Source organism: Heterodontus francisci, chromosome 45, assembly GCF_036365525.1.
Source record: "Heterodontus francisci isolate sHetFra1 chromosome 45, sHetFra1.hap1, whole genome shotgun sequence".
In the NCBI taxonomy this organism is placed as follows: Eukaryota; Metazoa; Chordata; class Chondrichthyes; order Heterodontiformes; family Heterodontidae; genus Heterodontus; species Heterodontus francisci.
The window spans coordinates 17494719-17522425 of NC_090415.1; the positions used below are offsets into that span (position 1 = coordinate 17494719).

General features: G+C 39.9%; 8 non-coding genes across 8 annotated transcripts; all 8 read left to right on the forward strand.

The window, feature by feature from the left end:
- The first annotated feature begins 1351 nt into the window (after window positions 1–1351).
- On the forward strand, window positions 1352–1423 carry trnag-ucc (transfer RNA glycine (anticodon UCC)). The gene has a single exon. It is a non-coding gene; the product is annotated as a tRNA-Gly (tRNA).
- A 2023-nt stretch (window positions 1424–3446) lies between these two features.
- Window positions 3447–3530, forward strand: trnag-ucc (transfer RNA glycine (anticodon UCC)). Its single transcript has one exon. It is a non-coding gene; the product is annotated as a tRNA-Gly (tRNA).
- Window positions 3531–7638: 4108 nt separating this feature from the next.
- On the forward strand, window positions 7639–7710 carry trnag-ucc (transfer RNA glycine (anticodon UCC)). Its single transcript has one exon. It is a non-coding gene; the product is annotated as a tRNA-Gly (tRNA).
- Window positions 7711–9733: 2023 nt separating this feature from the next.
- trnag-ucc (transfer RNA glycine (anticodon UCC)) lies at window positions 9734–9805 on the forward strand. The gene has a single exon. It is a non-coding gene; the product is annotated as a tRNA-Gly (tRNA).
- Window positions 9806–11828: 2023 nt separating this feature from the next.
- Window positions 11829–11900, forward strand: trnag-ucc (transfer RNA glycine (anticodon UCC)). The gene has a single exon. It is a non-coding gene; the product is annotated as a tRNA-Gly (tRNA).
- Window positions 11901–13923: 2023 nt separating this feature from the next.
- On the forward strand, window positions 13924–13995 carry trnag-ucc (transfer RNA glycine (anticodon UCC)). The gene has a single exon. It is a non-coding gene; the product is annotated as a tRNA-Gly (tRNA).
- An 8280-nt stretch (window positions 13996–22275) lies between these two features.
- On the forward strand, window positions 22276–22347 carry trnag-ucc (transfer RNA glycine (anticodon UCC)). Its single transcript has one exon. It is a non-coding gene; the product is annotated as a tRNA-Gly (tRNA).
- Window positions 22348–24370: 2023 nt separating this feature from the next.
- On the forward strand, window positions 24371–24442 carry trnag-ucc (transfer RNA glycine (anticodon UCC)). Its single transcript has one exon. It is a non-coding gene; the product is annotated as a tRNA-Gly (tRNA).
- The last annotated feature ends 3265 nt before the right edge of the window (window positions 24443–27707 follow it).

The window sequence follows — 27707 nt, forward strand, 5'->3', positions numbered from 1 at the left end:
TACTAAACCTATACTAATCCCAGATTCCTACTACATCCCCACCTGTCCCTCTATTTCCCTACCACCTACCTATACTAGGGGCAATTTTATAATGGCCAATTAACCTATCAACCTGCAAGTCTTGGGCATGTGGGAGGAAACCGGAGCACCTGGAGGAAACCCACGCAGACACAGGGAGAACTTACAAACTCCACACATGGAATACCCAGAATCGAACCCGGGTCCCTGGAGCTGTGAGGCTGCAGTGCTAACCACTGCGCCATACTTTGTTTAAACCTTTTTGTGAGAACAATGGGAGAGTCACCAGCACTCCTTGCATGGAGAGAGATGAGATAAAGGCAGAATTAAAGAAAAACATGTCTGGGATCAGCAAGAATGGAACCTTTAGGATCCTTGCTAAAATAGAAAGAGTCGGGAAACATCTGTACCGTGTGTAGATTCAACCATTAACTAACTAGTGTCAAACAATGATGTCAAGCTGGACCAATTAGGACACTTGGAACAATTCAAAACTAATATGGTAACATCCTTGCACCACAAGAAGGATACAAGAAAGGGTGTTACAGGACATCGTCAGCACACTTAGAGAGGGGTCAACAGAAGATCGTTGGTACTTAAAAGGAGAAGATAGAATACAGTCGAAAAAACACAGCAAGGGATGAAGAAGGAGAGAAGTCCGTGCGGCAGCAAGCACAGAAACAAGAACGGGTGTTGTGTGTTACTGAATATCTATTACCATTGTTAAGTATTAACTTTGTACATCTTAGTTAAGCCTAATAAACTCTCTGACTTGGTCACATAACTTGAGTTTTCACCTTGTAGGTATATCTTGGTCAGGAATCTAAAGGTGAGACGGGTTGGGTATTCTCTGTCTCACCTCTGTTCAGGTAAATCTCGCTGAAACTTACAGCTCTTTACTATATGCATACATTGCTGTGTATTTTGTCCTCCTTAAACTTCGAAATTGTGGGCCCGTTAAAAACATGGTTCTTCGTACAGTTTTCTGCGTCACTCCACTGCATAGTTCTGCCCAGTAAGCAAAAAGGATCAGTTCGCGACTAAACTCTAAAATAAAAGCAAAATACTGCAGATGCTGGAAATCTGAAATAAAAACAAGAAATGCTGGAAATACTCAGCAGGTCTGGCAGCATCTGTGGAGAGAGAAGCAGAGTTAACGTTTCAGGTGAGTGACCATTGATCAGAATATTTGCAGCACTTTCTGATTTTATTTCAGATTTCCAGCATTCACAGTATTGTGTTTCTGTTTTCATAATCGCATTGCTCAGGGACAAGTTGAAACCATTGTACAGCATTCTATTAATCAAAACGCTGGAGCAGCACAGGACAGTAAGCGATGGTGGTATAGTCGTGAGCATAGCTGCCTTCCAAGCAGTTGACCTGGGTTCGATTCCCAGCCATCGCAACCTTAAATTGCAGGTTTGCTTTTTGTTGCAGTATTTTACAAACGAAAAAAATGTCAAAGCTTTGACAGAATTGAAATTGATAAAGTAATCTTATCATCCAATCAGATTCATTCTCCCGCTTGATTGGCGTCACCCTGGAGCAAGTTTGTTTCCTTCAAGTGTTTCTCCAATTTCCTATTGAAATAATTGATTGTCTCTGCTTCCACCACACTTGTGGACAGACATTGCAGTTGCAATGTCGCAGGTAAAGCAAAAAGTGCTTCCTCAAATTTCCCTGCATCTCTTTCCCAAAACCATCAATCTGTGTCTCCTGGTCCTTGTACCATCAACTAATGGGAACGGGTTATCCTTGTCTAACTTACCTACACCTGCACCAAATATCCCCTCAATCCACATTGCTGTAAGGAGAACAACCACTTACTTAGATAACACAATCCAGAGCCATCTATCCAAGCTTTTCAATATCAAAAGAATAGTTGTGTTGTAAGTAGTATAGATAGGAGCATAACTTCAAGAGACTTTGATAGATTAACTGATTGTCTCTGCCCAACGCACCAGATTTTCTGTATCACCTGAACACTGCTCACCGCTGTGTAAAGTTTAGAGTATTTTCATGGCTTACATTTATGCAAGAACTGCAATGTTAAGGTTGGATTGTGAAGCATGACGGTCATCTTCCCTGAACTATGTTAAAATGTCATGTTGAGAGATGTGTCAGTGTGGAAGATGCACGTAGCCATAGGAAAAAAAAAGGCAAGTCATGTAGCTGGAGGAGAATCCACAATGTGGGCGCGATGGACCGTGACATATTTTACGTTTGTGACAAATAAGGACAGCTAAAATAATAGGATTAATGATATGCTTTGTACATCAATATATTGAAGTCTGTTTGATCTGTTGCTTGCTTTATTATGAAATGTGTTTTCAAGGCTATACTTTGTTTAAACCTTTTTGTGAGAACAATGGGAGAGTCACCAGCACTCCTTGCATGGAGAGAGATGAGATAAAGGCAGAATTAAAGAAAAAAATGTCTGGGATCAGCAAGAATGGAACCTTTAGGATCCTTGCTAAAATAGAAAGAGTCGGGAAACATATGTACTGTGTGTAGATTCAACCATTAACTAACTAGTGTCAAACAATGATGTCAACCTGGACCAATTAGGACACTTGGAACAATTCAAAACTAATATGGTAACATCCTTGCACCACAAGAAGGATAAAAGAAAGGGTGTTACAGGACATCGTCAGCACACTTAGAGAGGGGTCAACAGAAGATCGTAGGTACTTAAAAGGAGAAGATAGAATACAGTCAAAAAAACACAGCAAGGGATGAAGAAGGAGAGAAGTCCGTGCGGCAGCAAGCACAGAAACAAGAACGGGTGTTGTGTGTTACTGAATATCTATTACCATTGTTAAGTATTAACTTTGTACATCTTAGTTAAGCCTAATAAACTCTCTGACTTGGTCACATAACTTGAGTTTTCACCTTGTAGGTATATCTTGGTCAGTAATCTAAAGGTGAGACGGGTTGGGTATTCTCTGTCTCACCTCTGTTCAGGTAAATCTCGCTGAAACTTGCAGCTCTTTACTAAATGCATACATTGCTGTGTATTTTGTCCTCCTTCAACTTCGAAATTGTGGGCCCGTTAAAAACATTGTTCTTCGTACAGTTTTTTGCGTAACTCCACTGCATAATTCTGCCCAGTAAGCAAAAAGGATCAGTTCGCGACTGAACTCTGAAATAAAAGCAAAATACTGCAGATGCTGGAAATCTGAAATAAAAACAAGAAATGCTGGAAATACTCAGCAGGTCTGGCAGCATCTGTGGAGAGAGAAGCAGAGTTAACGTTTCAGGTGAGTGACCATTGATCAGAATATTTGCAGCACTTTCTGATTTTATTTCAGATTTCCAGCATTCACAGTATTGTGTTTCTGTTTTCATAATCGCATTGCTCAGGGACAAGTTGAAACCATTGTACAGCATTCTATTAATCAAAACGCTGAAGCAGCACAGGACAGTAAGCGATGGTGGTATAGTGGTGGGTATAGTGGTGAGCATAGCTGCCTTCCAAGCAGTTGACCTGGGTTCGATTCCCAGCCATCGCAACCTTAAATTGCAGGTTTACTTTATGTTGCAGTATTTTACAAACGAAAAAAATGTCAAAGCTTTGACAGAATTGAAATTGATAAAGTAATCTTATCATCCAATCAGATTCATTCTCCCGCTTGATTGGCGTCACCCTGGAGCAAGTTTGTTTCCTTCAAGTGTTTCTCCAATTTCCTATTGAAATCATTGATTGTCTCTGCTTCCACCACACTTGTGGATAGACATTGCAGTTGCAATGTCGCAGGTAAAGCAAAAAGTGCTTCCTCAAATTTCCCTGCATCTCTTTCCCAAAACCATCAATCTGTGTCTCCTGGTCCTTGTACCATCAACTAATGGGAACGGGTTATCCTTGTCTAACTTACCTACACCTGCACCAGATATCCCCTCAATCCACATTGCTGTAAGGAGAACAACCACTTACTTAGATAACACAATCCAGAGCCATCTATCCAAGCTTTTCAATATCAAAAGAATAGTTGTGTTGTCAGTAGTATAGATAGGAGCATAACTTCAAGAGACTTTGATAGATTAACTGATTGTCTCTGCCCAACGCACCAGATTTTCTGTATCACCTGAACACTGCTCACCGCTGTGTAAAGTTTAGAGTATTTTCATGGCTTACATTTATGCAAGAACTGCAATGTTAAGGTTGGATTGTGAAGCATGACGGTCATCTTCCCTGAACTATGTTAAAATGTCATGTTGAGAGATGTGTCAGTGTGGAAGATGCACGTAGCCATAGGAAAAAAAAAGGCAAGTCATGTAGCTGGAGGAGAATCCACAATGTGGGCGCGATGGACCGTGACATATTTTACGTTTGTGACAAATAAGGACAGCTAAAATAATAGGATTAATGATATGCTTTGTACATCAATATATTGAAGTCTGTTTGATCTGTTGCTTGCTTTATTATGAAATGTGTTTTCAAGGCTATACATTGTTTAAACCTTTTTGTGAGAACAATGGGAGAGTCACCAGCACTCCTTGCATGGAGAGAGATGAGATAAAGGCAGAATTAAAGAAAAAAATGTCTGGGATCAGCAAGAATGGAACCTTTAGGATACTTGCTAAAATAGAAAGAGTCGGGAAACATATGTACTGTGTGTAGATTCAACCATTAACTAACTAGTGTCAAACAATGATGTCAACCTGGACCAATTAGGACACTTGGAACAATTCAAAACTAATATGGTAACATCCTTGCACCACAAGAAGGATAAAAGAAAGGGTGTTACAGGACATCGTCAGCACACTTAGAGAGGGGTCAACAGAAGATCGTTGGTACTTAAAAGGAGAAGATAGAATACAGTCGAAAAAACACAGCAAGGGATGAAGAAGGAGAGAAGTCCGTGCGGCAGCAAGCACAGAAACAAGAACGGGTGTTGTGTGTTACTGAATATCTATTACCATTGTTAAGTATTAACTTTGTACATCTTGGTTAAGCCTAATAAACTCTCTGACTTGGTCACATAACTTGAGTTTGTACCTTGTCGGTCTGTCTTGGTCAGGAATCTAAAGGTGAGACGGGTTGGGTATTCTCTGTCTCACCTCTGTTCAGGTAAATCTCGCTGAAACTTGCAGCTCTTTACTAAATGCATACATTGCTGTGTATTTTGTCCTCCTTCAACTTCGAAATTGTGGGCCCGTTAAAAACATTGTTCTTCGTACAGTTTTTTGCGTAACTCCACTGCATAATTCTGCCCAGTAAGCAAAAAGGATCAGTTCGCGACTGAACTCTGAAATAAAAGCAAAATACTGCAGATGCCGGAAGTCTGAAATAAAAACAAGAAATGCTGGAAATACTCAGCAGGTCTGGCAGCATCTGTGGAGAGAGAAGCAGAGTTAACGTTTCAGGTGAGTGACCATTGATCAGAATATTTGCAGCACTTTCTGATTTTATTTCAGATTTCCAGCATTCACAGTATTGTGTTTCTGTTTTCATAATCGCATTGCTCAGGGACAAGTTGAAACCATTGTACAGCCTTCTATTAATCAAAACGCTGGAGTAGCACAGTACAGTAAGCGAAGGTGGTATAGTGGTGAGCATAGCTGCCTTCCAAGCAGTTGACCTGGGTTCGATTCCTGGCCATCGCAACCTTAAATTGCAGGTTTACTTCATGTTGCAGTATTTTACAAACGAAAGAAATGTCAAAGCTTTGACAGAATTGAAATTGATCAAGTAATCTTATCATCCAATCAGATTCATTCTCCCGCTTGATTGGCGTCACCCTGGAGCAAGTTTGTTTCCTTCAAGTGTTTCTCCAATTTCCTATTGAAATCATTGATTGTCTCTGCTTCCACCACACTTGTGGACAGACATTGCAGTTGCAATGTCGCAGGTAAAGCAAAAAGTGCTTCCTCAAATTTCCCTGCATCTCTTTCCCAAAACCATCAATCTGTGTCTCCTGGTCCTTGTACCATCAACTAATGGGAACGGGTTATCCTTGTCTAACTTACCTACACCTGCACCAGATATCCCCTCAATCCACATTGCTGTAAGGAGAACAACCACTTACTTAGATAACACAATCCAGAGCCATCTATCCAAGCTTTTCAATATCAAAAGAATAGTTGTGTTGTCAGTAGTATAGATAGGAGCATAACTTCAAGAGACTTTGATAGATTAACTGATTGTCTCTGCCCAACGCACCAGATTTTCTGTATCACCTGAACACTGCTCACCGCTGTGTAAAGTTTAGAGTATTTTCATGGCTTACATTTATGCAAGAACAGCAATGTTAAGGTTGGATTGTGAAGCATGACGGTCATCTTCTCTGAACTATGTTAAAATGTCATGTTGAGAGATGTGTCAGTGTGGAAGATGCACGTAGCCATAGGCAAAAAAAAGGCAAGTCATGTAGCTGGAGGAGAATCCACAATGTGGGCGCGATGGACCGTGACATATTTTAAGTTTGTGACAAATAAGGACAGCTAAAATAATAGGATTAATGATATGCTTTGTACATCAATATATTGAAGTCTGTTTGATCTGTTGCTTGCTTTATTATGAAATGTGTTTTCAAGGCTATACTTTGTTTAAACCTTTTTGTGAGAACAATGGGAGAGTCACCAGCACTCCTTGCATGGAGAGAGATGAGATAAAGGCAGAATTAAAGAAAAAAATGTCTGGGATCAGCAAGAATGGAACCTTTAGGATCCTTGCTAAAATAGAAAGAGTCGGGAAACATATGTACTGTGTGTAGATTCAACCATTAACTAACTAGTGTCAAACAATGATGTCAACCTGGACCAATTAGGACACTTGGAACAATTCAAAACTAATATGGTAACATCCTTGCACCACAAGAAGGAGAAAAGAAAGGGTGTTACAGGACATCGTCAGCACACTTAGAGAGGGGTCAACAGAAGATCGTTGGTACTTAAAAGGAGAAGATAGAATACAGTCGAAAAAACACAGCAAGGGATGAAGAAGGAGAGAAGTCCGTGCGGCAGCAAGCACAGAAACAAGAACGGGTGTTGTGTGTTACTGAATATCTATTACCATTGTTAAGTATTAACTTTGTACATCTTAGTTAAGCCTAATAAACTCTCTGACTTGGTCACATAACTTGAGTTTTCACCTTGTAGGTATATCTTGGTCAGGAATCTAAAGGTGAGACGGGTTGGGTATTCTCTGTCTCACCTCTGTTCAGGTAAATCTCGCTGCTCTTTACTAAATGCATACATTGCTGTGTATTTTGTCCTCCTTCAACTTCGAAATTGTGGGCCCGTTAAAAACATTGTTCTTCGTACAGTTTTTTGCGTAACTCCACTGCATAATTCTGCCCAGTAAGCAAAAAGGATCAGTTCGCGACTGAACTCTGAAATAAAAGCAAAATACTGCAGATGCTGGATATCTGAAATAAAAACAAGAAATGCTGGAAATACTCAGCAGGTCTGGCAGCATCTGTGGAGAGGGAAGCGGAGTTAACGTTTCAGGTGAGTGGCCGTTGATCAGAATATTTGCAGCACTTTCTGATTTTATTTCAGATTTCCAGCATTCACAGTATTGTGTTTCTGTGAACATAATCGTGTTGCTCAGGTGCAAGTTGAAACCATTGTACAGCATTCTATTAATCAAAACGCTGGACCATCACAGTACAGTAAGTGATGGTGGTATAGTGGTGAGCATAGCTGCCTTCCAAGCAGTTGACCTGGGTTCGATTCCCGGCCATCGCAACCTTAAATTGCAGGTTTACTTTATGTTGCAGTATTTTACAAACGAAAAAAATGTCAAAGCTTTGACAGAATTGAAATTGATAAAGTAATCTTATCATCCAATCAGATTCATTCTCCCGCTTGATTGGCGTCACCCTGGAGCAAGTTTGTTTCCTTCAAGTGTTTCTCCAATTTCCTATTGAAATCATTGATTGTCTCTGCTTCCACCACACTTGTGGACAGACATTGCAGTTGCAATGTCGCAGGTAAAGCAAAAAGTGCTTCCTCAAATTTCCCTGCATCTCTTTCCCAAAACCATCAATCTGTGTCTCCTAGTCCTTGTACCATCAACTAATGGGAACGGGTTATCCTTGTCTAACTTACCTACACCTGCACCAGATATCCCCTCAATCCACATTGCTGTAAGGAGAACAACCACTTACTTAGATAACACAATCCAGAGCCATCTATCCAAGCTTTTCAATATCAAAAGAATAGTTGTGTTGTCAGTAGTATAGATAGGAGCATAACTTCAAGAGACTTTGATAGATTAACTGATTGTCTCTGCCCAACGCACCAGATTTTCTGTATCACCTGAACACTGCTCACCGCTGTGTAAAGTTTAGAGTATTTTCATGGCTTACATTTATGCAAGAACAGCAATGTTAAGGTTGGATTGTGAAGCATGACGGTCATCTTCTCTGAACTATGTTAAAATGTCATGTTGAGAGATGTGTCAGTGTGGAAGATGCACGTAGCCATAGGCAAAAAAAAGGCAAGTCATGTAGCTGGAGGAGAATCCACAATGTGGGCGTGATGGACCGTGACATATTTTACGTTTGTGACAAATAAGGACAGCTAAAATAATAGGATTAATGATATGCTTTGTACATCAATATATTGAAGTCTGTTTGATCTGTTGCTTGCTTTATTATGAAATGTGTTTTCAAGGCTATACTTTGTTTAAACCTTTTTGTGAGAACAATGGGAGAGTCACCAGCACTCCTTGCATGGAGAGAGATGAGATAAAGGCAGAATTAAAGAAAAAAATGTCTGGGATCAGCAAGAATGGAACCTTTAGGATCCTTGCTAAAATAGAAAGAGTCGGGAAACATATGTACTGTGTGTAGATTCAACCATTAACTAACTAGTGTCAAACAATGATGTCAACCTGGACCAATTAGGACACTTGGAACAATTCAAAACTAATATGGTAACATCCTTGCACCACAAGAAGGATAAAAGAAAGGGTGTTACAGGACATCGTCAGCACACTTAGATAGGGGTCAACAGAAGATCGTTGGTACTTAAAAGGAGAAGATAGAATACAGTCGAAAAAACACAGCAAGGGATGAAGAAGGAGTGAAGTCCGTGCGGCAGCAAGCACAGAAACAAGAACGGGTGTTGTGTGTTACTGAATATCTATTACCATTGTTAAGTATTAACTTTGTACATCTTAGTTAAGCCTAATAAACTCTCTGACTTGGTCACATAACTTGAGTTTTCACCTTGTAGGTATATCTTGGTCAGGAATCTAAAGGTGAGACGGGTTGGGTATTCTCTGTCTCACCTCTGTTCAGGTAAATCTCGCTGAAACTTACAGCTCTTTACTATATGCATACATTGCTGTGTATTTTGTCCTCCTTAAACTTCGAAATTGTGGGCCCGTTAAAAACATTGTTCTTCGTACAGTTTTCTGCGTCACTCCACTGCATAGTTCTGCCCAGTAAGCAAAAAGGATCAGTTCGCGACAAAACTCTAAAATAAAAGCAAAATACTGCAGATGCTGGAAATCTGAAATAAAAACAAGAAATGCTGGAAATACTCAGCAGGTCTGGCAGCATCTGTGGAGAAAGAAGCAGAGTTAACGTTTCAGGTGAGTGACCATTGATCAGAATATTTGCAGCACTTTCTGATTTTATTTCAGATTTCCAGCATTCACAGTATTGTGTTTCTGTTTTCATAATCGCATTGCTCAGGGACAAGTTGAAACCATTGTACAGCATTCTATTAATCAAAACGCTGGAGCAGCACAGGACAGTAAGCGATGGTGGTATAGTGGTGAGCATAGCTGCCTTCCAAGCAGTTGACCTGGGTTCGATTCCCAGCCATCGCAACCTTAAATTGCAGGTTTACTTTATGTTGCAGTATTTTACAAACGAAAAAAATGTCAAAGCTTTGACAGAATTGAAATTGATAAAGTAATCTTATCATCCAATCAGATTCATTCTCCCGCTTGATTGGCGTCACCCTGGAGCAAGTTTGTTTCCTTCAAGTGTTTCTCCAATTTCCTATTGAAATCATTGATTGTCTCTGCTTCCACCACACTTGTGGACAGACATTGCAGTTGCAATGTCGCAGGTAAAGCAAAAAGAGCTTCCTCAAATTTCCCTGCATCTCTTTCCCAAAACCATCAATCTGTGTCTCCTGGTCCTTGTACCATCAACTAATGGGAACGGGTTATCCTTGCCTAACCTACCTACACCTGCACCAGATCTCCCCTCAATCCACATTGCTGTAAGGAGAACAACCACTTACTTAGATAACACAATCCAGAGCCATCTATCCAAGCTTTTCAATATCAAAAGAATAGTTGTGTTGTCAGTAGTATAGATAGGAGCATAACTTCAAGAGACTTTGATAGATTAACTGATTGTCTCTGCCCAACGCACCAGATTTTCTGTATCACCTGAACACTGCTCACCGCTGTGTAAAGTTTAGAGTATTTTCATGGCTTACATTTATGCAAGAACTGCAATGTTAAGGTTGGATTGTGAAGCATGACGGTCATCTTCCCTGAACGATGTTAAAATGTCATGTTGAGAGATGTGTCAGTGTGGAAGATGCACGTAGCCATAGGAAAAAAAAAGGCAAGTCATGTAGCTGGAGGAGAATCCACAATGTGGGCGCGATGGACCGTGACATATTTTACGTTTGTGACAAATAAGGACAGCTAAAATAATAGGATTAATGATATGCTTTGGACATCAATATATTGAAGTCTGTTTGATCTGTTGCTTGCTTTATTATGAAATGTGTTTTCAAGGCTATACTTTGTTTAAACCTTTTTGTGAGAACAATGGGAGAGTCACCAGCACTCCTTGCATGGAGAGAGATGAGATAAAGGCAGAATTAAAGAAAAAAATGTCTGGGATCAGCAAGAATGGAACCTTTAGGATCCTTGCTAAAATAGAAAGAGTCGGGAAACATATGTACTGTGTGTAGATTCAACCATTAACTAACTAGTGTCAAACAATGATGTCAACCTGGACCAATTAGGACACTTGGAACAATTCAAAACTAATATGGTAACATCCTTGCACCACAAGAAGGAGAAAAGAAAGGGTGTTACAGGACATCGTCAGCACACTTAGAGAGGGGTCAACAGAAGATCGTTGGTACTTAAAAGGAGAAGATAGAATACAGTCGAAAAAACACAGCAAGGGATGAAGAAGGAGAGAAGTCCGTGCGGCAGCAAGCACAGAAACAAGAACGGGTGTTGTGTGTTACTGAATATCTATTACCATTGTTAAGTATTAACTTTGTACATCTTAGTTAAGCCTAATAAACTCTCTGACTTGGTCACATAACTTGAGTTTTCACCTTGTAGGTATATCTTGGTCAGGAATCTAAAGGTGAGACGGGTTGGGTATTCTCTGTCTCACCTCTGTTCAGGTAAATCTCGCTGAAACTTGCAGCTCTTTACTAAATGCATACATTGCTGTGTATTTTGTCCTCCTTCAACTTCGAAATTGTGGGCCCGTTAAAAACATTGTTCTTCGTACAGTTTTTTGCGTAACTCCACTGCATAATTCTGCCCAGTAAGCAAAAAGGATCAGTTCGCGACTGAACTCTGAAATAAAAGCAAAATACTGCAGATGCTGGAAATCTGAAATAAAAACAAGAAATGCTGGAAATACTCAGCAGGTCTGGCAGCATCTGTGGAGAGGGAAGCGGAGTTAACGTTTCAGGTGAGTGGCCGTTGATCAGAATATTTGCAGCACTTTCTGATTTTATTTCAGATTTCCAGCATTCACAGTATTGTGTTTCTGTGAACATAATCGTGTTGCTCAGGTGCAAGTTGAAACCATTGTACAGCATTCTATTAATCAAAACGCTGGACCATCACAGTACAGTAAGTGATGGTGGTATAGTGGTGAGCATAGCTGCCTTCCAAGCAGTTGACCTGGGTTCGATTCCCGGCCATCGCAACCTTAAATTGCAGGTTTACTTTATGTTGCAGTATTTTACAAACGAAAAAAATGTCAAAGCTTTGACAGAATTGAAATTGATAAAGTAATCTTATCATCCAATCAGATTCATTCTCCCGCTTGATTGGCGTCACCCTGGAGCAAGTTTGTTTCCTTCAAGTGTTTCTCCAATTTCCTATTGAAATCATTGATTGTCTCTGCTTCCACCACACTTGTGGACAGACATTGCAGTTGCAATGTCGCAGGTAAAGCAAAAAGTGCTTCCTCAAATTTCCCTGCATCTCTTTCCCAAAACCATCAATCTGTGTCTCCTAGTCCTTGTACCATCAACTAATGGGAACGGGTTATCCTTGTCTAACTTACCTACACCTGCATCAGATCTCCCCTCAATCCACATTGCTGTAAGGAGAACAACCACTTACTTAGATAACACAATCCAGAGCCATCTATCCAAGCTTTTCAATATCAAAAGAATAGTTGTGTTGTCAGTAGTATAGATAGGAGCATAACTTCAAGAGACTTTGATAGATTAACTGATTGTCTCTGCCCAACGCACCAGATTTTCTGTATCACCTGAACACTGCTCACCGCTGTGTAAAGTTTAGAGTATTTTCATGGCTTACATTTATGCAAGAACTGCAATGTTAAGGTTGGATTGTGAAGCATGACGGTCATCTTCTCTGAACTATGTTAAAATGTCATGTTGAGAGATGTGTCAGTGTGGAAGATGCACGTAGCCATAGGCAAAAAAAAGGCAAGTCATGTAGCTGGAGGAGAATCCACAATGTGGGCGCGATGGACCGTGACATATTTTACGTTTGTGACAAATAAGGACAGCTAAAATAATAGGATTAATGATATGCTTTGTACATCAATATATTGAAGTCTGTTTGATCTGTTGCTTGCTTTATTATGAAATGTGTTTTCAAGGCTATACTTTGTTTAAACCTTTTTGTGAGAACAATGGGAGAGTCACCAGCACTCCTTGCATGGAGAGAGATGAGATAAAGGCAGAATTAAAGAAAAAAATGTCTGGGATCAGCAAGAATGGAACCTTTAGGATCCTTGCTAAAATAGAAAGAGTCGGGAAACATATGTACTGTGTGTAGATTCAACCATTAACTAACTAGTGTCAAACAATGATGTCAACCTGGACCAATTAGGACACTTGGAACAATTCAAAACTAATATGGTAACATCCTTGCACCACAAGAAGGAGAAAAGAAAGGGTGTTACAGGACATCGTCAGCACACTTAGAGAGGGGTCAACAGAAGATCGTTGGTACTTAAAAGGAGAAGATAGAATACAGTCGAAAAAACACAGCAAGGGATGAAGAAGGAGAGAAGTCCGTGCGGCAGCAAGCACAGAAACAAGAACGGGTGTTGTGTGTTACTGAATATCTATTACCATTGTTAAGTATTAACTTTGTACATCTTAGTTAAGCCTAATAAACTCTCTGACTTGGTCACATAACTTGAGTTTTCACCTTGTAGGTATATCTTGGTCAGGAATCTAAAGGTGAGACGGGTTGGGTATTCTCTGTCTCACCTCTGTTCAGGTAAATCTCGCTGAAACTTGCAGCTCTTTACTAAATGCATACATTGCTGTGTATTTTGTCCTCCTTCAACTTCGAAATTGTGGGCCCGTTAAAAACATTGTTCTTCGTACAGTTTTTTGCGTAACTCCACTGCATAATTCTGCCCAGTAAGCAAAAAGGATCAGTTCGCGACTGAACTCTGAAATAAAAGCAAAATACTGCAGATGCTGGAAATCTGAAATAAAAACAAGAAATGCTGGAAATACTCAGCAGGTCTGGCAGCATCTGTGGAGAGGGAAGCGGAGTTAACGTTTCAGGTGAGTGGCCGTTGATCAGAATATTTGCAGCACTTTCTGATTTTATTTCAGATTTCCAGCATTCACAGTATTGTGTTTCTGTGAACATAATCGTGTTGCTCAGGTGCAAGTTGAAACCATTGTACAGCATTCTATTAATCAAAACGCTGGACCATCACAGTACAGTAAGTGATGGTGGTATAGTGGTGAGCATAGCTGCCTTCCAAGCAGTTGACCTGGGTTCGATTCCCAGCCATCGCAACCTTAAATTGCAGGTTTACTTTATGTTGCAGTATTTTACAAACGAAAAAAATGTCAAAGCTTTGACAGAATTGAAATTGATAAAGTAATCTTATCATCCAATCAGATTCATTCTCCCGCTTGATTGGCGTCACCCTGGAGCAAGTTTGTTTCCTTCAAGTGTTTCTCCAATTTCCTATTGAAATCATTGATTGTCTCTGCTTCCACCACACTTGTGGACAGACATTGCAGTTGCAATGTCGCAGGTAAAGCAAAAAGAGCTTCCTCAAATTTCCCTGCATCTCTTTCCCAAAACCATCAATCTGTGTCTCCTGGTCCTTGTACCATCAACTAATGGGAACGGGTTATCCTTGCCTAACCTACCTACACCTGCACCAGATCTCCCCTCAATCCACATTGCTGTAAGGAGAACAACCACTTACTTAGATAACACAATCCAGAGCCATCTATCCAAGCTTTTCAATATCAAAAGAATAGTTGTGTTGTCAGTAGTATAGATAGGAGCATAACTTCAAGAGACTTTGATAGATTAACTGATTGTCTCTGCCCAACGCACCAGATTTTCTGTATCACCTGAACACTGCTCACCGCTGTGTAAAGTTTAGAGTATTTTCATGGCTTACATTTATGCAAGAACTGCAATGTTAAGGTTGGATTGTGAAGCATGACGGTCATCTTCTCTGAACTATGTTAAAATGTCATGTTGAGAGATGAGTCAGTGTGGAAGATGCACGTAGCCATAGGAAAAAAAAAGGCAAGTCATGTAGCTGGAGGAGAATCCACAAAGTGGGCGCGATGGACCGTGACATATTTTACTTTTGTGACAAATAAGGACAGCTAAAATAATAAGATTAATGATATGCTTTGTACATCAATATATTGAAGTCTGTTTGATCTGTTGCTTGCTTTATTATGAAATGTGTTTTCAAGGCTATACTTTGTTTAAACCTTTTTGTGAGAACAATGGGAGAGTCACCAGCACTCCTTGCATGGAGAGAGATGAGATAAGGGCAGAATTAAAGAAAAAAATGTCTGGGATCAGCAAGAATGTAACCTTTAGGATCCTTGCTAAAATAGAAAGAATCAGGAAACATCTGTACTGTGTGTAGATTCAACCATTAACTAACTAGTGTCAAACAATGATGTCAACCTGGACCAATTAGGACACTTGGAACAATTCAAAACTAATATGGTAACATCCTTGCACCACAAGAAGGATAAAAGAAAGGGTGTTACAGGACATCGTCAGCACACTTAGAGAGGGGTCAACAGAAGATCGTTGGTACTTAAAAGGAGAAGATAGAATATAGTCAAAAAACACAGCAAGGGATGAAGAAGGAGAGAAGTCCGTGCGGCAGCAAGCACAGAAACAAGAACGGGTGTTGTGTGTTACTGAATATCTATTACCATTGTTAAGTATTAACTTTGTACATCTTGGTTAAGCCTAATAAACTCTCTGACATGGTCACATAACTTGAGTTTGTACCTTGTCGGTCTATCTTGGTCAGGAATCTAAAGGTGAGACGGGTTGGGTATTCTCTGTCTCACCTCTGTTCAGGTAACATCTACCTGAAACTTACAGCTCTTTACTATATGCATACATTGCTGTGTATTTTGTCCTCCTTAAACTTCGAAATTGTGGGCCCGTTAAAAACATTGTTCTTCGTACAGTTTTCTGCGTCACTCCACTGCATAGTTCTGCCCAGTAAGCAAAAAGGATCAGTTCGCTACTAAACTCTAAAATAAAAGCAAAATACTGCAGATGCTGGAAATCTGAAATAATAATAAGAAATGCTGGTAATACTCAGCAGGTCTGGCAGCATCTGTGGAGAGAGAAGCAGAGTTAACGTTTCAGGTGAGTGACCATTGATCAGAATATTTGCAGCACTTTCTGATTTTATTTCAGATTTCCAGCATTCACAGTATTGTGTTTCTGTGAACATAATCGTGTTGCTCAGGTGCAAGTTGAAACCATTGTACAGCATTCTATTAATCAAAACGCTGGACACGCACAGTACAGTAAGCGATGGTGGTATAGTGGTGAGCATAGCTGCCTTCCAAGCAGTTGACCTGGGTTCTATTCCAGGTCATCGCAACCTTAAATTGCAGGTTTACTTCATGTTGCAGTATTTTACAAACGAAAAAAATGTCAAAGCTTTGACAGAATTGAAATTGATAAAATATTCTGATCAGCCAATCAGATTCATTCTCCCGCTTGATTGGCTTCACCCTGGAGCAAGTTTGTTTCCTTCAAGTGTTTCTCCAATTTCCTATTGAAATCATTGATTGTCTCTGCTTCCATCACACTTGTGGACAGACATTGCAGTTGCAATGTAGCAGGTAAAGCAAAAAGTGCTTCCTCACATTTCCCGGCATCTCTTTCCCAAAACCATCAATCTGTGTCTCCTAGTCCTTGTACCATCAACTAATGGGAACGGGTTATCCTTGTCTAACTTACCTACACCTGCATCAGATCTCCCCTCAATCCACATTGCTGGAAGGAGAACAACCACCTACTTAGATAACACAATCCAGAGCCATCTATCCAAGCTTTTCAATAGCATAAGAATAGTTGTGTTGTAAGTAGTATAGATAGGAGCATAGCTTCAAGAGACTTTGATAGATTAACTGATTGTCTCTGCCCAACGCACCAGATTTTCTGTATCACCTGAACACTGCTCACAGCTGTATAAAGTTTAGAGTATTTTCATGGCTTACATTTATGCAAGAACTGCAATGTTAAGGTTGGATTGTGAAGCATGACGGTCATCTTCTCTGAACTATGTTAAAATGTCATGTTGAGAGATGTGTCAGTGTGGAAGATGCACGTAGCCAAAGGAAAAAAAAAGGCAAGACATGTAGCTGGAGGAGAATCCACAAAGTGGGCGCGATGGACCGTGACATATTTTACGTTTGTGACAAATAAGGACAGCTAAAATAATAGGATTAATGATATGCTTTGTACATCAATATATTGAAGTCTGTTTGATCTGTTGCTTGCTTTATTATGAAATGTGTTTTCAAGGCTATACTTTGTTTAAACCTTTTTGTGAGAACAATGGGAGAGTCACCAGCACTCCTTGCATGGAGAAAAATGTCTGGGATCAGCAAGAATGTAACCTTTAGGATCCTTGCTAAAATAGAAAGAATCGGGAAACATCTGTACTGTGTGTAGATTCAACCATTAACTAACTAGTGTCAAACAATGATGTCAACCTGGACCAATTAGGACACTTGGAACAATTCAAAACTAATATGGTAACATCCTTGCACCACAAGAAGGATAAAAGAAAGGGTGTTACAGGACATCGTCAGCACACTTAGAGAGGGGTCAACAGAAGATCGTTGGTACTTAAAAGGAGAAGATAGAATATAGTCAAAAAACACAGCAAGGGATGAAGAAGGAGAGAAGTCCGTGCGGCAGCAAGCACAGAAACAAGAACGGGTGTTGTGTGTTACTGAATATCTATTACCATTGTTAAGTATTAACTTTGTACATCTTGGTTAAGCCTAATAAACTCTCTGACATGGTCACATAACTTGAGTTTGTACCTTGTCGGTCTATCTTGGTCAGGAATCTAAAGGTGAGACGGGTTGGGTATTCTCTGTCTCACCTCTGTTCAGGTAACATCTACCTGAAACTTACAGCTCTTTACTATATGCATACATTGCTGTGTATTTTGTCCTCCTTAAACTTCGAAATTGTGGGCCCGTTAAAAACATTGTTCTTCGTACAGTTTTCTGCGTCACTCCACTGCATAGTTCTGCCCAGTAAGCAAAAAGGATCAGTTCGCTACTGAACTCTAAAATAAAAGCAAAATACTGCAGATGCTGGAAATCTGAAATAATAATAAGAAATGCTGGAAATACTCAGCAGGTCTGGCAGCATCTGTGGAGAGAGAAGCAGAGTTAACGTTTCAGGTGAGTGACCATTGATCAGAATATTTGCAGCACTTTCTGATTTTATTTCAGATTTCCAGCATTCACAGTACTGTGTTTCTGTTAACATAATCGTGTTGCTCAGGTGCAAGTTGAAACCATTGTACAGCATTCTATTAATCAAAACGCTGGACCAGCACAGTACAGTAAGCGATGGTGCTGTAGTGGTGAGCATAGCTGCCTTCCAAGCAGTTAACCTGGGTTCAATTCCAGGCTATCGCAGCCTGAAGTTGCAGCTTCCCTTTATGTTGCAGTATTTTGCAAACGAAAAAAATGTCAAAGCTTTGACAGAATTGAAATTGATAAAATATTCTTATCATCCAATCAGATTCATTCTCCCACTTGATTGGCGTCACCCTGGAGCAAGTTTGTTTCCTTCAAGTGTTTCTCCAATTTCCTTTTGAAATCATTGATTGTCTCTGCTTCCACCACACTTGTGGACAGACATTGCAGTTGCAATGCAGCAGGTAAAGCAAAAAGTGCTTCCTCACATTTCCCGGCATCTCTTTCCCAAAACCATCAATCTGTGTCTCCTAGTCCTTGTACCATCAACTAATGGGAACGGGTTATCCTTGTCTAACTTACCTACACCTGCATCAGATCTCCCCTCAATCCACATTGCTGGAAGGAGAACAACCACCTACTCAAATAACACCATCCAGAGCCATCTATCCAAGCTTTTCAATAGAATAAGAATAGTTGTGTTGTAAGTAGTATAGATAGGAGCATAACTTCAAGAGACTTTGATAGATTAACTGATTGTCTCTGCCCAACGCACCAGATTTTCTGTATCACCTGAACACTGCTCACAGCTGTATAACGTTTAGAGTATTTTCATGGCTTACATTTATGCAAGAACTGCAATGTTAAGGTTGGATTGTGAAGCATGACGGTCGTCTTCTCTGAACTATGTTAAAATGTCATGTTGAGAGATGTGTCAGTGTGGAAGATGCACGTAGCCATAGGAAATAAAAAGGCAAGTCATGTAGCTGGAGGAGAATCCACAAAGTGGGCGCGATGGACCGTGACATATTTTACGTTTGTGACAAATAAGGACAGCTAAAATAATAGGATTAATGATATGCTTTGTACATCAATATATTGAAGTCTGTTTGATCTGTTGCTTGCTTTATTATGAAATGTGTTTTCAAGGCTATACTTTGTTTAAACCTTTTTGTGAGAACAATGGGAGAGTCACCAGCACTCCTTGCATGGAGAGAGATGAGATAAAGGCAGAATTAAAGAAAAAAATGTCTGGGATCAGCAAGAATGTAACCTTTAGGATCCTTGCTAAAATAGAAAGAATCGGGAAACATCTGTACTGTGTGTAGATTCAACCATTAACTAACTAGTGTCAAACAATGATGTCAACCTGGACCAATTAGGACACTTGGAACAATTCAAAACTAATATGGTAACATCCTTGCACCACAAGAAGGATAAAAGAAAGGGTGTTACAGGACATCGTCAGCACACTTAGAGAGGGGTCAACAGAAGATCGTTGGTACTTAAAAGGAGAAGATAGAATATAGTCAAAAAAACACAGCAAGGGATGAAGAAGGAGAGAAGTCCGTGCGGCAGCAAGCACAGAAACAAGAACGGGTGTTGTGTGTTACTGAATATCTATTACCATTGTTAAGTATTAACTTTGTACATCTTGGTTAAGCCTAATAAACTCTCTGACATGGTCACATAACTTGAGTTTGTACCTTGTCGGTCTATCTTGGTCAGGAATCTAAAGGTGAGACGGGTTGGGTATTCTCTGTCTCACCTCTGTTCAGGTAACATCTACCTGAAACTTACAGCTCTTTACTATATGCATACATTGCTGTGTATTTTGTCCTCCTTAAACTTCGAAATTGTGGCCCCGTTAAAAACATTGTTCTTCGTACAGTTTTCTGCGTCACTCCACTGCATAGTTCTGCCCAGTAAGCAAAAAGGATCAGTTCGCTACTGAACTCTAAAATAAAAGCAAAATACTGCAGATGCTGGAAATCTGAAATAATAATAAGAAATGCTGGAAATACTCAGCAGGTCTGGCAGCATCTGTGGAGAGAGAAGCAGAGTTAACGTTTCAGGTGAGTGACCATTGATCAGAATATTTGCAGCACTTTCTGATTTTATTTCAGATTTCCAGCATTCACAGTATTGTGTTTCTGTTAACATAATCGTGTTGCTCAGGTGCAAGTTGAAACCATTGTACAGCATTCTATTAATCAAAACGCTGGACCAGCACAGTGCAGTAAGCGATGGTGCTATAGTGGTGAGCATAGCTGCCTTCCAAGCAGTTGACATGGGTTCGATTCCAGGCTATCGCAGCCTGAAGTTGCAGCTTCCCTTTATGTTGCAGTATTTTGCAAACGAAAAAAATGTCAAAGCTTTGACAGAATTGAAATTGATAAAATATTCTTATCATCCAATCAGATTCATTCTCCCACTTGATTGGCGTCACCCTGGAGCAAGTTTGTTTCCTTCAAGTGTTTCTCCAATTTCCTATTGAAATCATTGATTGTCTCTGCTTCCACCACACTTGTGGACAGACATTGCAGTTGCAATGCAGCAGGTAAAGCAAAAAGTGCTTCCTCACATTTCCCGGCATCTCTTTCCCAAAACCATCAATCTGTGTCTCCTAGTCCTTGTACCATCAACTAATGGGAACGGGTTATCCTTGTCTAACTTACCTACACCTGCATCAGATCTCCCCTCAATCCACATTGCTGGAAGGAGAACAACCACCTACTCAAATAACACAATCCAGAGCCATCTATCCAAGCTTTTCAATAGCATAAGAATAGTTGTGTTGTAAGTAGTATAGATAGGAGCATAACTTCAAGAGACTTTGATAGATTAACTGATTGTCTCTGCCCAACGCACCAGATTTTCTGTATCACCTGAACACTGCTCACAGCTGTAGAACGTTTAGAGTATTTTCATGGCTTACATTTATGCAAGAACTGCAATGTTAAGGTTGGATTGTGAAGCATGACGGTCGTCTTCTCTGAACTATGTTAAAATGTCATGTTGAGAGATGTGTCAGTGTGGAAGATGCACGTAGCCATAGGAAAAAAAAAGGCAAGTCATGTAGCTGGAGGAGAATCCACAAAGTGGGCGCGATGGACCGTGACATATTTTACGTTTGTGACAAATAAGGACAGCTAAAATAATAGGATTAATGATATGCTTTGTACATCAATATATTGAAGTCTGTTTGATCTGTTGCTTGCTTTATTATGAAACGTGTTTTCTAGGCTATACTTTGTTTAAACCTTTTTGTGAGAACAATGGGAGAGTCACCAGCACTCCTTGCATGGAGAGAGATGAGATAAAGGCAGAATTAAAGAAAAAAATGTCTGGGATCAGCAAGAATGTAACCTTTAGGATCCTTGCTAAAATAGAAAGAATCGGGAAACATCTGTACTGTGTGTAGATTCAACCATTAACTAACTAGTGTCAAACAATGATGTCAACCTGGACCAATTAGGACACTTGGAACAATTCAAAACTAATATGGTAACATCCTTGCACCACAAGAAGGATAAAAGAAAGGGTGTTACAGGACATCGTCAGCACACTTAGAGAAGGGTCAACAGAAGATCGTTGGTACTTAAAAGGAGAAGATAGAATATAGTCAAAAAAACACAGCAAGGGATGAAGAAGGAGAGAAGTCCGTGCGGCAGCAAGCACAGAAACAAGAACGGGTGTTGTGTGTTACTGAATATCTATTACCATTGTTAAGTATTAACTTTGTACATCTTGGTTAAGCCTAATAAACTCTCTGACATGGTCACATAACTTGAGTTTGTACCTTGTCGGTCTATCTTGGTCAGGAATCTAAAGGTGAGACGGGTTGGGTATTCTCTGTCTCACCTCTGTTCAGGTAACATCTACCTGAAATTACAGCTCTTTACTATATGCATGCATTGCTGTGTATTTTGTCCTCCTTAAACTTCGAAAATGTGGCCCCGTTAAAAACATTGTTCTTCGTACAGTTTTCTGCGTCACTCCACTGCATAGTTCTGCCCAGTAAGCAAAAAGGATCAGTTCGCTACTAAACTCTAAAATAAAAGCAAAATACTGCAGATGCTGGAAATCTGAAATAATAATAAGAAATGCTGGAAATACTCAGCAGATCTGGCAGCATCTGTGGAGAGAGAAGCAGAGTTAACGTTTCAGGTGAGTGACCATTGATCAGAATATTTGCAGCACTTTCTGATTTTAATTCAGATTTCCAGCATTCACAGTATTGTGTTTCTGTGAACATAATCGTGTTGCTCAGGTGCAAGTTGAAACCATTGTACAGCATTCTATTAATCAAAACGCTGGACCAGCACTGTACAGTAAGCGATGGTGGTATAGTGGTGAGCATAGCTGCCTTCCAAGCAGTTGACCTGGGTTCGATTCCCGGCCATCGCAAACTTAAATTCAAGGTTTTCTTCATGTTGCAGTATTTTACAAACGAAAAAAATGTCAAAGCTTTGACAGAATTGAAGTTGATAAAATATTCTTATCATCCAATCAGATTCATTCTCCCGCTTGATTGGCGTCACCCTGGAGCAAGTTTGTTTCCTTCAAGGGTTTCTCCAATTTCCTATTGAAATCATTGATTGTCTCTGCTTCCACCACACTTGTGGACAGACATTGCAGTTGCAATGTAGCAGGTAAAGCAAAAAGTGCTTCCTCACATTTCCCGGCATCTCTTTCCCAAAACCATCAATCTGTGTCTCCTAGTCCTTGTACCATCAACTAATGGGAACGGGTTATCCTTGTCTAACTTACTTACACCTGCATCAGATCTCCCCTCAATCCACATTGCTGGAAGGAGAACAACCACCTACTTAGATAACACAATCCAGAGCCATCTATCCAAGCTTTTCAATAGCATAAGAATAGTTGTGTTGTAAGTAGTATAGATAGGAGCATAGCTTCAAGAGACTTTGATAGATTAACTGATTGTCTCTGCCCAACGCACCAGATTTTCTGTATCACCTGAACACTGCTCACAGCTGTATAAAGTTTAGAGTATTTTCATGGCTTACATTTATGCAAGAACTGCAATGTTAAGGTTGGATTGTGAAGCATGACGGTCATCTTCTCTGAACTATGTTAAAATGTCATGTTGAGAGATGTGTCAGTGTGGAAGATGCACGTCGCCATAGGAAAAAAAAAGGCAAGTCATGTAGCTGGAGGAGAATCCACAAAGTGGGCGCGATGGACCGTGACATATTTTACGTTTGTGACAAATAAGGACAGCTAAAATAATAGGATTAATGATATGCTTTGTACATCAATATATTGAAGTCTGTTTGATCTGTTGCTTGCTTTATTATGAAACGTGTTTTCTAGGCTATACTTTGTTTAAACCTTTTTGTGAGAACAATGGGAGAGTCACCAGCACTCCTTGCATGGAGAGAGATGAGATAAAGGCAGAATTAAAGAAAAAAATGTCTGGGATCAGCAAGAATGTAACCTTTAGGATCCTTGCTAAAATAGAAAGAATCGGGAAACATCTGTACTGTGTGTAGATTCAACCATTAACTAACTAGTGTCAAACAATGATGTCAACCTAGACCAATTAGGACACTTGGAACAATTCAAAACTAATATGGTAACATCCTTGCACCACAAGAAGGATAAAAGAAAGGGTGTTACAGGACATCGTCAGCACACTTAGAGAAGGGTCAACAGAAGATGGTTGGTACTTAAAAGGAGAAGATAGAATATAGTCAAAAAAACACAGCAAGGGATGAAGAAGGAGAGAAGTCCGTGCGGCAGCAAGCACAGAAACAAGAACGGGTGTTGTGTGTTACTGAATATCTATTACCATTGTTAAGTATTAACTTTGTACATCTTGGTTAAGCCTAATAAACTCTCTGACATGGTCACATAACTTGAGTTTGTACCTTGTCGGTCTATCTTGGTCAGGAATCTAAAGGTGAGACGGGTTGGGTATTCTCTGTCTCACCTCTGTTCAGGTAACATCTACCTGAAATTACAGCTCTTTACTATATGCATGCATTGCTGTGTATTTTGTCCTCCTTAAACTTCGAAAATGTGGCCCCGTTAAAAACATTGTTCTTCGTACAGTTTTCTGCGTCACTCCACTGCATAGTTCTGCCCAGTAAGCAAAAAGGATCAGTTCGCTACTAAACTCTAAAATAAAAGCAAAATACTGCAGATGCTGGAAATCTGAAATAATAATAAGAAATGCTGGAAATACTCAGCAGATCTGGCAGCATCTGTGGAGAGAGAAGCAGAGTTAACGTTTCAGGTGAGTGACCATTGATCAGAATATTTGCAGCACTTTCTGATTTTAATTCAGATTTCCAGCATTCACAGTATTGTGTTTCTGTGAACATAATCGTGTTGCTCAGGTGCAAGTTGAAACCATTGTACAGCATTCTATTAATCAAAACGCTGGACCAGCACTGTACAGTAAGCGATGGTGGTATAGTGGTGAGCATAGCTGCCTTCCAAGCAGTTGACCTGGGTTCGATTCCCGGCCATCGCAAACTTAAATTCAAGGTTTTCTTCATGTTGCAGTATTTTACAAACGAAAAAAATGTCAAAGCTTTGACAGAATTGAAGTTGATAAAATATTCTTATCATCCAATCAGATTCATTCTCCCGCTTGATTGGCGTCACCCTGGAGCAAGTTTGTTTCCTTCAAGGGTTTCTCCAATTTCCTATTGAAATCATTGATTGTCTCTGCTTCCACCACACTTGTGGACAGACATTGCAGTTGCAATGTAGCAGGTAAAGCAAAAAGTGCTTCCTCACATTTCCCGGCATCTCTTTCCCAAAACCATCAATCTGTGTCTCCTAGTCCTTGTACCATCAACTAATGGGAACGGGTTATCCTTGTCTAACTTACTTACACCTGCATCAGATCTCCCCTCAATCCACATTGCTGGAAGGAGAACAACCACCTACTTAGATAACACAATCCAGAGCCATCTATCCAAGCTTTTCAATAGCATAAGAATAGTTGTGTTGTAAGTAGTATAGATAGGAGCATAGCTTCAAGAGACTTTGATAGATTAACTGATTGTCTCTGCCCAACGCACCAGATTTTCTGTATCACCTGAACACTGCTCACAGCTGTATAAAGTTTAGAGTATTTTCATGGCTTACATTTATGCAAGAACTGCAATGTTAAGGTTGGATTGTGAAGCATGACGGTCATCTTCTCTGAACTATGTTAAAATGTCATGTTGAGAGATGTGTCAGTGTGGAAGATGCACGTCGCCATAGGAAAAAAAAAGGCAAGTCATGTAGCTGGAGGAGAATCCACAAAGTGGGCGCGATGGACCGTGACATATTTTACGTTTGTGACAAATAAGGACAGCTAAAATAATAGGATTAATGATATGCTTTGTACATCAATATATTGAAGTCTGTTTGATCTGTTGCTTGCTTTATTGTGAAATGTGTTTTCAAGGCTATACTTTGTTTAAACCTTTTTGTGAGAACAATGGGAGAGTCACCAGCACTCCTTGCATGGAGAGAGATGAGATAAAGGCAGAATTAAAGAAAAAAATGTCTGGGATCAGCAAGAATGTAACCTTTAGGATCCTTGCTAAAATAGAAAGAATCGGGAAACATCTGTACTGTGTGTAGATTCAACCATTAACTAACTAGTGTCAAACAATGATGTCAACCTGGACCAATTAGGACACTTGGAACAATTCAAAACTAATTTGGTAACATCCTTGCACCACAAGAAGGATAAAAGAAAGGGTGTTACAGGACATCGTCAGCACACTTAGAGAGGGGTCAACAGAAGATCGTTGGTACTTAAAAGGAGAAGATAGAATATAGTCAAAACAACACAGCAAGGGATGAAGAAGGAGAGAAGTCCGTGCGGCAGCAAGCACAGAAACAAGAACGGGTGTTGTGTGTTACTGAATATCTATTACCATTGTTAAGTATTAACTTTGTACATCTTGGTTAAGCCTAATAAACTCTCTGACATGGTCACATAACTTGAGTTTGTACCTTGTCGGTCTATCTTGGTCAGGAATCTAAAGGTGAGACGGGTTGGGTATTCTCTGTCTCACCTCTGTTCAGGTAACATCTACCTGAAACTTACAGCTCTTTACTATATGCATACATTGCTGTGTATTTTGTCCTCCTTAAACTTCGAAATTGTGGGCCCGTTAAAAACATTGTTCTTCGTACAGTTTTCTGCGTCACTCCACTGCATAGTTCTGCCCAGTAAGCAAAAAGGATCAGTTCGCTACTAAACACTAAAATAAAAGCAAAATACTGCAGATGCTGGAAATCTGAAATAATAATAAGAAATGCTGGAAATACTCAGCAGGTCTGGCAGCATCTGTGGAGAGAGAAGCAGAGTTAACGTTTCAGGTGAGTGACCATTGATCAGAATATTTGCAGCACTTTCTGATTTTATTTCAGATTTCCAGCATTCACAGTATTGTGTTTCTGTGAACATAATCGTGTTGCTCAGGTGCTAGTTGAAACCATTGTACAGCATTCTATTAATCAAAACGCTGGATCAGCACAGTACAGTAAGCGATGGTGGTATAGTGGTGAGCATAGCTGCCTTTCGAGCGGTTGACCTGGGTTCGATTCTTGGCCATCGCAACCTTTAATTGCAGGTTTACTTTATGTTGCAGTATTTTCCAAACGAAAAACATGTCAAAGCTTTGACAGAATTGAAATTGATAAAATATTCTTGTCATCCAATCAGATTCATTCTCCCGCTTGATTGGCGTCACCCTGGAGCAAGTTTGTTTCCTTCAAGTGTTTCTCCAATTTCCTACTGAAATCATTGATTGCCTCTGCTTCCACCACACTTGTGGACAGACATTGCAGTTGCAATGTAGCAGGTAAAGCAAAAAGTGCTTCCTCACATTTCCCGGCATCTCTTTCCCAAAACCATCAAGCTGTGTCTCCTAGTCCTTGTACCATCAACTAATGGGAATGGGTTATCCTTGTCTAACTTACCTACACCTGCTTCAGATCTCCCCTCAATCCACATTGCTGGAAGGAGAACAACCACCTACTTCGATAACACAATCCAGAGCCATCTATCCAAGCTTTTCAATAGCATAAGAATAGTTGTGTTGTAAGTAGTATAGATAGGAGCATAACTTCAAGAGACTTTGATAGATTAACTGATTGTCTCTGCCCAACGCACCAGATTTTCTGTATCACCTGAACACTGCTCACAGCTGTATAAAGTTTAGAGTATTTTCATGGCTTACATTTATGCAAGAACTGCAATGTTAAGGTTGGATTGTGAAGCATGACGGTCATCTTCTCTGAACTATGTTAAAATGTCATGTTGAGAGATGTGTCAGTGTGGAAGATGCACGTAGCCATAGGCAAAAAAAAGGCAAGTCATGTAGCTGGAGGAGAATCCACAAAGTGGTCGCGATGGACCGTGACATATTTTACTTTTGTGACAAATAAGGACAGCTAAAATAATAGGATTAATGATATGCTTTGTACATCAATATATTGAAGTCTGTTTGATCTGTTGCTTGCTTTATTATGAAATGTGTTTTCAAGGCTATACTTTGTTTAAACCTTTTTGTGAGAACAATGGGAGAGTCACCAGCACTCCTTGCATGGAGAGAGATGAGATAAAGGCAGAATTAAAGAAAAAAATGTCTGGGATCAGCAAGAATGTAACCTTTAGGATCCTTGCTAAAATAGAAAGAGTCGGGAAACATCTGTACTGTGTGTAGATTCAACCATTAACTAACTAGTGTCAAACAATGATGTCAACCTGGACCAATTAGGACACT